This window comes from Petaurus breviceps, unplaced genomic scaffold (assembly GCF_028583685.1).
Source record: "Petaurus breviceps papuanus isolate PSGF00001 unplaced genomic scaffold, PetGlider_PUasm1.0 186, whole genome shotgun sequence".
Lineage (NCBI taxonomy): Eukaryota > Metazoa > Chordata > Mammalia > Diprotodontia > Petauridae > Petaurus > Petaurus breviceps.
The window spans coordinates 18,291,034-18,301,934 of record NW_027185798.1 but is presented as its reverse complement, the minus strand read 5'-3'; the positions used below and the strand labels follow the sequence as shown (position 1 = coordinate 18,301,934).

Here is a 10,901-nt window from a genome sequence, read left to right as displayed (position 1 = left end):
CACACACACACACACACACACACACACACACACACACATGCACTTCAAGAAACTTCTGCTTCCTTATCACATGCAAGAAAAACCATAAAATCTTCTGTTTGGTCTTCAAAGCCCTTCATAACCTGGCCCCTTCCTACCTTTTCAATCTTGTAGTGACAGTGGCCTTTTTGCTTTTTCCTGTACAAAGCATTCCTATCTTCTGACTCGGTGCATTTCCACTGACTGTCCCCAATTATTCCTGGAATTCTCTCCTTCCTCCTCTCTGCCTCCTGGTTTTCTTGGCTTCTTTCACGGCTGAGCTAACATTCTGCCTCCTCTAAGAAGCCTTTCCCGGTCTCCCTAGTTGTCAGTGCTCTCCTCTGTGGACATCCCCAGTGTGCCCTGGGCAGTTTGCTTGTACACAGCTGTCTGCATGCTCCCCATCATCGGACTGGGCTCCTGGAAGGCAGGGACTGTCTTTTTACATTTCTTTATTATCACCAGTGCTTTTTAACCCATTGTCTGGCACGTAGTAGGCACTGAAGAGGTGCTTGTTGATTTGACCTTTCTTATCCCAGATGTTACTTTGTTTTGTGCAAAAATGTTTTAATTTCATGTAGTCGAAATGATCTACCCTATCTTTTTTATGTGCTTCTATTGTCTTCTTTAAAAATTTGTTGACTAATAGTTTTGAAAGATAAATATCTACTTCTAATTTTTTTATGATATGATCTTTAATATTCGGGTTATATCCATTTTGTATTTTATTGTGGAACACAATGTGAGATTTTGGGCTAAGCCTGATTTCTGCCCAACTGCTCTATTGTTTTCCCAGAAATGCTTGTGAAATAAGAGAGTTCTCCCCTAGGTCATTTGTATTTTCAGTCCTCTCAAACATGGAGCTGTTGAGTTCAGTTGTTTCTGTTCCAGCAATCCACTTTTTAAAAAACAGTTACCACAAGATTTGGGTGATTGCTACTTCATAATATAGTTTGAGGACTACTGTCTCCCTGTCATTCCTTTTTAAAAATATTATTATTTCCCTTGATATTCTAGATCTTTTGTTCCTCCATGTGAATTTTGCTATTATTTTATCTAGCTCTGTAAAGTATCCCTTTGGTACAGAATGAAATCTGTAAATTAACGTTGATGATGTTTTTATTTTTATTATATTGGCACAGCCCAGCCATGAGCATTGAGTATTTCTCCAGTTATTTAAGATATCCTCAAATCACATTTTCAGTACATAAGTAGCACTCACTTTTTCAAGGAAATTAAATTTAAATAAACATTTTTTAAACTCCTATTATTTGCATTACACTATGATTTGGGGCAGATAAAAGATAGATCAAATCACCCATGACAGTTTAATAAGGAAAATGAGACACAAAAAAAACAAGAGGTGGAAACTAAGTTAAGACCAAAAGGGAAAGGAATTATTACTGATCAGAGGAACAGAGATCAACAAAGGCTGCTGTTTGGAGCAGAGGGCATTTGAGTAGGTCTGCAAGGGTCAAAACAACTTCAGTGGGCAGAGCAGCAAGGTAGTACATGTTTTGTTAAGATCTTGTAAAATGAATATTTCTTTGCTTTTTTTTTTTCTTTTTGGAGAGGAGAAGGTAGGGCAATTGGGTTGATTTACCCAGGGTCACACAGCTAGTTTTTTTGTGTTAAGTGGTTGGATTTGAATTGAGGTTGGATTTGAATTCAGGTCCTTCTGACTCCAGGGCTGGTGCTCTATTCACTGTGCCACCTAGCCACCCCGTGAATATTTCTTTTAAAGAGTGAATAATCAGCCTCAAATTTTAATATGCTTTTGATTGAAAATCTGGGTTTCAAAGTATATTTGATGCTTAACATGGAATATACCAGAAGTTAGGCCTTAGTTGGATTAGATGTTCCGTTTGCCAAGTTCTGTTTTATTCTAATGTGATACACTTTCCATATAGGCTTGTTAATGATTATTCCCTCTCAGCTGAACTTGAGAGACAGTATTAGAACAAGACCGATGAGAAGAGAAGAGCATTGATAAATGGATTCTTCTTCACCCAAAACACTCTTTTTTTTTTTTTAAAGCAATTAGGATTAAGTAACTTGCTCAAGGTTACATGGCCAGTTATTTCTGAGTGTGGTGCTAAGTATCAGAACCCGGATTTGATCCCAGGTCATCCCGACTCTGGGGCCAGTGCTCTTACTCACCACCCAAAACAGTCTTAAAGTAGGTCATGGTCTTTTCTAGTGATCTTAGTTTATCTGCTGTTTATTTGGCACATTCTCTTTCTTGACCTCCTTTTCAGTGCTGTCCATTTTTTCCCATCTCTAAAATTTTCTACTAGTTTTCTGAAAGTATTCCATCAAAACCGTTTACCAGTAACAACTAAAATGTGCTTTAAAGTGTGGCATTATCCTCATTGTCTGTTCTGCTTGGCCCTCTGTTTTCGTAACAGATTGTAAGACTCAATGTAGGCCTTTCAGGATTTTTTATTAGCTTATTAAATTTAACTGCCTTCACTGCTGCTGAATGAGGACATATAGAAACCCCTCCCCATAGGAGTCATCATATGCTTGCAGTGTGAGCCCGACACCTTAATCTTGGAAGAAGATAGAAAATGCTTTAATTTTTGCACATTTGACTTGTTCAGTTTACATATTCATAGCTTTTCCCTACAAAATAACTTTTAAGACTAGACCAACAGGCACAAACCTTTTTATACTCCTGCTCTCCTGAGATTAAAGTACAAATAACTCCTGCCAGAGAGATCCAACCACCTTTGGAATGGTTGGACTGTACTGGTATTTTAAGTGATCCTGCTTAGGCTTCATATTTAGGTTCTACTTAAGCTAAGTAGAGGGATTTCATACTTCTTCTAGTGGCTGCTCACAACTTCCAGACAGTAACAGAGAATAGCGTGTGCGTGTGTGTACGTGTGTGTGTGCATGTACATGTGTGCATGCCAAAACCCACGCCCAACAGAGCATCTGGCTTGGCGCCCCATAGGTTTGTTCTGGAGACCAGCTTCTGCCTTGATTTGGACTTAGACTCCATTGTCATTTGGTGCTGTCTTGTGCTTCCCAGGCCTTCAGCTCCCCAGTGTTGTTTTAAAAGTTTCGAGTGCTTTATACCAAGGATGGGGGGGACATGTGGCCTTCTAGGTCCCTGGGTGCAGCCTTTTTTACTGAGTCCAAGTTTTACAGAATAAATCCTTTTACTAAGGGCATTTGTTCTGGGAAGTTTGGATTCAGTCAGAGGGCCACACTTGAGGACCCAGAGGGCCACATGTTGTCTTAGAGCGGAAGGTTCTCCACCCCTGCTTTATACAAACTTTCCTCTCATTTAAGAAGGGAAGTAAGAAAGAAATATGAAAAAATTATCAGAAGATTCTGATCATGAATGAGGTAGAAAACTGTCTATAGATCTGCAAAGATCACACATACCATAGAAAGTAGCTACAATGTAGAAAGGACGATAGCAGTTGAGACATCCAGAAATTCATAGGAGAAAAAGTGCAAGAAAAAAGCCAGCAGTGGAGCCGGTGACCTCAGATAACTATGTGAAAAGCAGGGGTAATGAGGGCAAAGTAGTTTAATGATCCTCGTATGATGTGGCAAATTTTATTTCATCTAACACTGAGAGTTGAGAAGAAACTCAAGGCTAGAGTTGGGCTCTGAAAAGGATACCTTCCTCACAGGGAATGGGATAGACGAAGGAGGAGTGTGTGGGAGGGTGGAGCAGGGCAGCATTTTAGATTAAGAAGGTGAACTTGTGTGAGGAAAGGGAAATAGAACACGTATTATCAGAGTACACTCCTGGCTACCTTCACAGAAAGAGGAAATAGACCACAGCCTGGCATGGCGATAGTGATGGGAAATTTCAGTTATCTGGACATTTATTGGTACGATCTCTCCTATCTAAAGAAGAGTTACTACTCATTTTTTTTTTTTCAATCCACGAACTTTTATTAAGCACCACTATGGACCAGGCACTAAGCTAAACAAACATGAAATCATTCCCTTCCCTCAGGGAGCTCACATTTTATCAGAGAATACAACATATACACAAGTATAAAGAAAATACAAGTGGTAAAAACTATGGTTTCCAACCGATCTCCCTTCTACCATTGGCCAGACCTCACAATCAGCCCTAGCTCTGGCCTGGATGTGATAGGAGAAGGGCGGGGGAAGTCAGCCCTGTGAACACTTCCCAGTGAACTCCTCCCACAGATGTAATATGGAAAATTACCTGGTGATCCCTCCTAACAGGATTTATGGGCAGCACAATGCAGGATGCATGACCCAGATACCTTCTTCACACCAGTATTCCCTTGTCGAGGTCATATAGCTTCAAACCCCAGAACTCTGTATTGTCATAAAAACCACGATCAAGGGGTCTCAAAGTAATGGAAAGACGTGTGGTGGACAGAAGCCTGGAACATGTCACCTGTGATGGCCAGTGTCTGCGTCTGTATCCACAAGACAGTATCGGAACTCAAGCCCAGAGTGCAGTGGCCTGAGTGGGAATGAGCCAGCCAAACCAGCGTGGGGCCCTGAGCCGCAGAGGGCCAGAGCTCTCCTCCAGAGGCAGAGTGACAAGCCAGGCAGTGGGCGATGCCTGCAGGGCCCTTGGTGCAAGGTCACCTGCACCCCAGATGCTGCCTGTGGAGGGAGCGGCCTGGCTCGGCGCAGGACCCTCCTGACCTGGCCAGCCCACAGGAGGCCTCATCTGGACAAGCTGGCACTCAGTTCTTTCTCCAATGCCTGAACAAACTGGTCGTTGAGAAAGAGTAACTGACCCTGCGAAATGAAGTGGTTGAGGACGCTCTCGATGCGGTCTGCTCTGAGGAGGATGTTGCTGCCCGAAGACAGCAGCTTCAAATGCTCCAGGAGGAGGTGGGCAAACAGGCGCAGGGTGCTCTCAGCCAGCAGCAGATTCTCATGGGGCTCACAAACTAAGACACAACCCAGAGACAGGAACCCAAGCCATACGGCGACCTTGGCTCCCTGGAAAGGGTCCCCAGGCCGAAGGCAGAAGACCCTGGAGGGGGCATCATGCAAGGAGATGGGCTCATCAGAGGGCTTGAAGGAGGAGATCCATGGGAGGCCGGCCCGATGCCTGCTGCAGCAGCTTACACGCTGACTCTGCCTGTCTTGCCATGGCCAACAGCTGCTCCTTCCTAAGCGGCCTGTCCCTCTCTGGCCCGTGAGGTCTGGGGTCATGTGGTGACCACTCGGACCAAAATACTTGAGAATACAGCACTTGGCAGAACGCAGCATCCCCGGTGGCCTGGGCACTCAGCATGTGGATCAGGAATGTGTGGACCATGGTGTCTGGAAGCTTCATCCTAAAAGGGGAACCCAGGGCAATCTAGGGAAGAGAAGAGGAGGGCAGCAGACAGACTTAGACGCGGTAAATGGGGTCCAGCTTTGTTCAGTTATCTGCCCTGTCATGACAGTTCTCAGTTATCCTGCAGTTGGGTCTTTTCCTTGAATAGCATTTTACAGCAGACAATCACGTGTCTAAACGCCCTCGTCCAGAGTGTCAGAGATGCCAGAGACTCTCAGAAGGCACAGTCGGATGCCTCCCTGTAGAGGAATCCCTGCTCCCACAAGCTTCCGTCCTCTGGCTAGGGGAGAGCAGGAGATACCTGGAAGGATCAAAGGCCTCTCTACTCATTTCTTGACTTTCTTTAACCATTCATTCAAAAACATTTCTCTTGAGTGCCCACTGTGTGCTAGGCAGTGTTAGATGCTTGCAATACACATACAAATATGAAACATGTTCTTGAGAAGCTCATGTTCTTTTTTTTATAAATGTTGATATTTTCTTTTTCTTACATCACCATAATATCCCATCTATCCCTCTGCCTCTCTGAGAGCCCATTCCATATGACAGTATTTGGGTTTTTTTTTTTTGATGGGGGAAGGCAAGGCAGTTGGGGTTGTGACTTGCCCAGGGTCACACAGCTAGTAACTGTCAAGCTTCTGAGGCCATATTTGAGACAGTATTATTTTTTTCCAAGTGAATAAATAATGATTTAATAGTAATAGTTGACAGGTTCCCCTTAGGTCAACTAATTTCTCAAGAATTAGTGACAAAGGAGTGATTTACAGAACTTCTGTAACAGAAAAGAAAAAAAAAGAAGTTACAGTGATCTTAGGAAACTTTTTTGTCTCGTTGCTGTTTATTTTTTTTTTAATAATGAATTTATTCTGTTATATTCATGTACCACAATTTGGTGAGCCATTCCCCTGTGGATGAGCATCTACTTTGGTTTCCAGTTCTTTTTTTTTGCTTTTAGGGGGAGGCAAGGCAATTGGGGTTAAGTGACTTGCCCAAGGTCACATGGGGCTAGTAAGTGTTAAGTGTCTGAGGCTGGATTTGAGCTCAGGTCCTTCTGACTCCAGGGCTAGGGCTCTATTCACTGCGCCACCTAGCTGCCCCTCCAATTCTCAACTACCATAAAAAGTGCTGCAAACTTTTCTTACCAATTACTTCCTTGAGGTATAAATCCCTTTCAAAGGGTGGGGTTAGTCACTTCATTTGCATTATTTTGAATTGTTTTCCAAAATGAACATCTTCTTTCACTGCTCCCCCTTCAATGTATTAGTGTGCTTGTCTTTCTACAGCTCCTCCAACATTGACTGTTGCCATTTTGGGTCATTTTTGCCAATCTGCAGGATGTGAGATCAAATCTCAGTTGTTTGACTTTGCATTACTCTCATTAGTGATTTTGAGCGGTGTTGTGGTGGTGGTGGTACAGATGTTCTTACCAACAAGGGCAACTTCTTTTCTGAGTTAAGAGTCTCAGCAAGGAGGAACTTCTTGAGATATAGGAACTTTAGGGCATGGTCTGACAGGTCCCCTAGATTTTACAAGAGCAGATTTTAAAACGTTTTAAGAAAGGATCGGCAGGCTGTCATGGCCTAAAATTCTACAGAGGAAGTTATCCAGGATAAATTGGAGGCTCTCAAGACTGAAATTCTGAAGACACAAAAAACAGTTGGGATGAAGAGCTAAAAAGGGGAGTTGTCAAAAAAAGATTATGTGGATATACAGAGAACTCATCAACCAATTTAGATTTTAAAAAGACATGTTCAGAAAATAATTGCAAACTAGTATTATGAAAGAACACCCCTAAATAACTAATAATAGAAATGCAAAGCAAAACAACTCTGAGGTTTCACTCCTACCCAACAAATTGGCAAAGATGATAAGCTGGGAATAGTTAGTGGTAGAGAGATTGTGGAAAAATGGACACACTAATACTCTGTTGGTGGAATTGCAAATTGGTGCAACCATTCTGGAAAGCAATTTAGAATTAGAAGAAAGTGACAAAAAAGTCCATATTCTTTGACCCAAAGATTCCACTGCTAGACCCCAAGAACACCATTGATAAAAAAGAAAGACCTCGTGAACACTTAAAGATTATAGCAAGGGGCGGCTAGGTGACACAGTGAGTAGAGCACCGACCCTAGAGTTGGGGGAACCTGAGTTTAAGTCCGGCCTCGGACACTTAATGCTTACTGGCCGTGTGACCTTGGGCAAGTCACTTCACCCCAACTGCTCCTCCAAAAAGAAAAAAAACTGATTATAGCAGCAATTTATGGGTTAGCACAAAATTGTAAACCAAGTGGGTGTCCATTGATTGGGGAATACTGTGTCTAAAAAGGTCTGGTGTATGAGTGTAATTGAATATTACTGCTCCTAAAGACAATAAATGTGAACATGGAAAAGAATGTGGAGATTTCTGGAACTGATGCAGAGTGTGGTAAGCTGAGCCTGAGATTGACTGCACCAATGGAAATGGAAAGAGTTCAAAGAATATTCATTGTCCTTAGCAGGAAAAACAGAAGCAAATTAAGGATTGAGGAGCTGGGCCTTATATTTGTTCTCCTTCATCCTTGTTCTAGTCACCCTAAGCGTCCTGCTTTGCCTTTGATTAGGCCTCTTCTTGTCTTCCTGGCTGCTTCAGATCTCTTTGTTTTCCTTAGCTTTCTTATCGGTCTCAGATCATTTTGAATTTTGGCATTTCTCGAGCCATCCTTCAAAACCCCACTATGTTGGCTCCTGTTTTTTCCTCCCTGGTTGCAGCATGTCACAGAGAAGTGGCTTTATTCCTTGCCAAGGCCAGCCTTTCTCCTTGTATACTAGCGCCTCTCTCCTCCTCCTTCCTCAGGAGCTTGCACCCTTTGCGTGTTCCATATTTCTCTGATTTTCAGTCAGTGCCTATCCTGGCTGCTTCTTGACGCCTACAAATCTGCCCAGGTCGCTTACATCCTTAAGTCTTTACTTATAGACATGCCCCTCTTTCAGACTGGGGAAGCTGGGGGTGGCTGTGGGTAATGGCAGGCTTTGGGGGCATGTGTTGGATAGTTTGGCTGGGCTGGATTTTTAAAATTATTCTTTGTTATGAGGGATGGTGTTTTAAAAGGGAGAGTGTAGTACATATTTACTTTTTAAAAATCCCTTCTGTTGATTATACTTCCTTGGACTGTCGTCCTTTCTCCGACAGGCTCTTTGTTATCTCCTCTTTTGTCAGTTTCTTAGGCTCTGGCTTCTGATCCTCCCACATAATCAGTCCCCAAAAGTAAGCACCACATAGGAGACCCTGTGCTGGGCTCAAGGAGTGAGACAATCCCTACTCACAGTGAGTCTACATTCTAATGGGGAAGAGAGCAGGTACACATAAAATATGTATGCAGCATAAATATAAAGTGAATAAACAAATATATACAAAGCAGTTCAAATATATACATAGCAGGACATTTGGAGGGAGGGCATTAGCAGCTGGGGTAGATGAGGAGAAGCTTCATGCAGAAATTCATCCCTGAGGAGCATTTTAAAGGAAGAGGAAGTCTTTGGGGTAGAGGCAAGGAGGGAGGGTGTTCTAGGTGTAGGGATGGCCAGTGCAAACCATGGGAGATGGGGGATGGGAGACAGAAGAATAGAGAATTGTTAGGTTTGGATTTAAGAGCACAAAGTGAGGAGTGATGTTCAAGCTGGGTGGTGCAGTGGACAAAACTGGAGGCCTTGAATCAGGAAGACCTGAGCTCAAACAGGGCCCTGCAGGTCCATTCCCCTCTGGCTGCCTCAGTTTCCTTCCTCATCTGTAAAATGATGATGATGAAGCACCTGTGTTTTAGGGTTATGCGATCAAACAAATCACATTTGTAAAACACTTAGCACAGTGCTTGGCATGGAGTGGGCACTTCCTAAAGGCTTGCTGCTTTTCCTTCCTGCTCTCAGTGAGGTGAAAAAGATAATTTGGCCCCAGGTTGCACAGAGCTTTAAAAGCTAAACAGAAGAACTTATCTTTTATCTTAGAGAAGACTGGAAGCTGCTAGAGTTGATTGGATAGGGAAGTCACATGCTCAGATCTGCTGTAAGGAAAACAACTTTGGCAGCTGTGGAGAAGATAGCCTAGAGTAGGGAGAAGCTTGAGGTGGAGAGGCGGATAGACGGTGAGGTCCTGAACTAAGATAGCAGCCGAGAGAGTGGGGACAAGATGGTAGAAGCCTGCAGTGGGCATGTTTGTTACCTGTTTGGGTGGGGGGTGGGGGTGGGACCAGGCCAGGACAAGGCCGGCATTACAAACCTGAAAGAGTGGAAAGACGATACGGCCTTTGATAGAAACAGATTTAAGAAGAGAAATAATGAGTTTGGATATGTTGAGTTTGACACGTCTATAGTGGGCAGCTGAGTCTCAGGACAGACTGGGATGGATATAGAGATCTGTGAATCATTTGCACAGAAATGATTAGGTTATTGAAGGAGAGATGAAAAGAGAAGGCCCAGGATGAAACCTCCTGCAAAAACCCCAGTTGGGGGATGTCACAGTGAGCCAACAAAGAGTAGCGTAATGGAAATACAGATGGGGTGGGGCCAGGAGGGCAGTATGGACTCTACATGGTGTCAGATGCAGTAAAAGGGGCGAGAATCATTGTCCCTGAGAAAAGACCATTCAATTTGAAGTTTCAGTTGAGTGATAAGGTTCGGGGCCATCTTGCATCAGGTCAAGGAAGGAATATGGAAAGGAAGAGTCAAAAGCTTTTTTTGTGGAGTTTGGCTGAGAAAGGTGGGAGAGATAAAAGGCACTAACTGGAGGGATCATAGGGTCTAGTGAAGTTTGTTTTAAGGGTAGGGGAGACTTGATTGAAACTGTTCCTTCCAAGATTACCAGTGATCTTTTAAGGATGAAATCTAATAGTTTTTTCTCAGGTTTATCCTTCTTGACTTTACTGCAGCTTTTGACACTTGGTTACACATTCTCTCCTCTTAGATATAGATTCTGTCTTTTTTGACCCCCTTTTCGAAGATTCTCTCCTGCTTATTTAATCTGCCCTTCTCAGCTTCCTTTACGCAGGTCTACTCATGTCTTGCTCCCTAACTTGTCCTCCAAAGGCTGTGTTCTGGCCCTCTCTATTTCTCTCTTCTGTTGGTGACTTTATCAGTTCCCGTGAGTTTAGTTATCATTCCTAAGCAGATATCTCTTCATTTATAAATCTGTTTCAAATCTCATGAGCTCTGGTCCCCCATCAGCAGGGCCTGCTGGATACCAACCACCTGGAGAGCATGTAGGTGTCAAAGACAACATCTCCAAAACGGAATTCAGAACTTATTTTCCATTCTCTCTCAACCCTCTCCAAGATTCTGCAGTATGTGGTGTTTGTGGACGATAGTGTTTTACTTAATGTAACAAAATTCCATCTTAAAGGTTTTCTTCCAAAAAGATATCCCCCACGTACATGTTAGATACAAGATTTCTTGAGAGGTGTGACGTAGAGAACCTTGTTTAGTGAGTGTTCCCCCTGCCCTGCCTCCCTCCTCCCCAATAATTAACATTAGATGGGGCATTAACTGGGAGAAGTTTGTTTGCCAGAGGTGTTTGCTATCATTATAGGCAATCCAGTGCAGAGTTAAAGTA

The 10,901-nt window shown here is 43.2% G+C and overlaps 1 protein-coding gene and 1 pseudogene across 1 annotated transcript in view; one reads left to right on the top strand and one right to left on the bottom strand.

Annotated features, from left to right (window-relative positions):
• RPA1 (replication protein A1) overlaps positions 1-10,901 on the top strand; it is a 59,889-nt gene that overhangs the window by 41,402 nt on the left and 7,586 nt on the right. The window lies entirely within an intron of this gene.
• Positions 3,910-7,356, bottom strand: LOC138162466 (AP-5 complex subunit sigma-1 pseudogene; annotated as a pseudogene).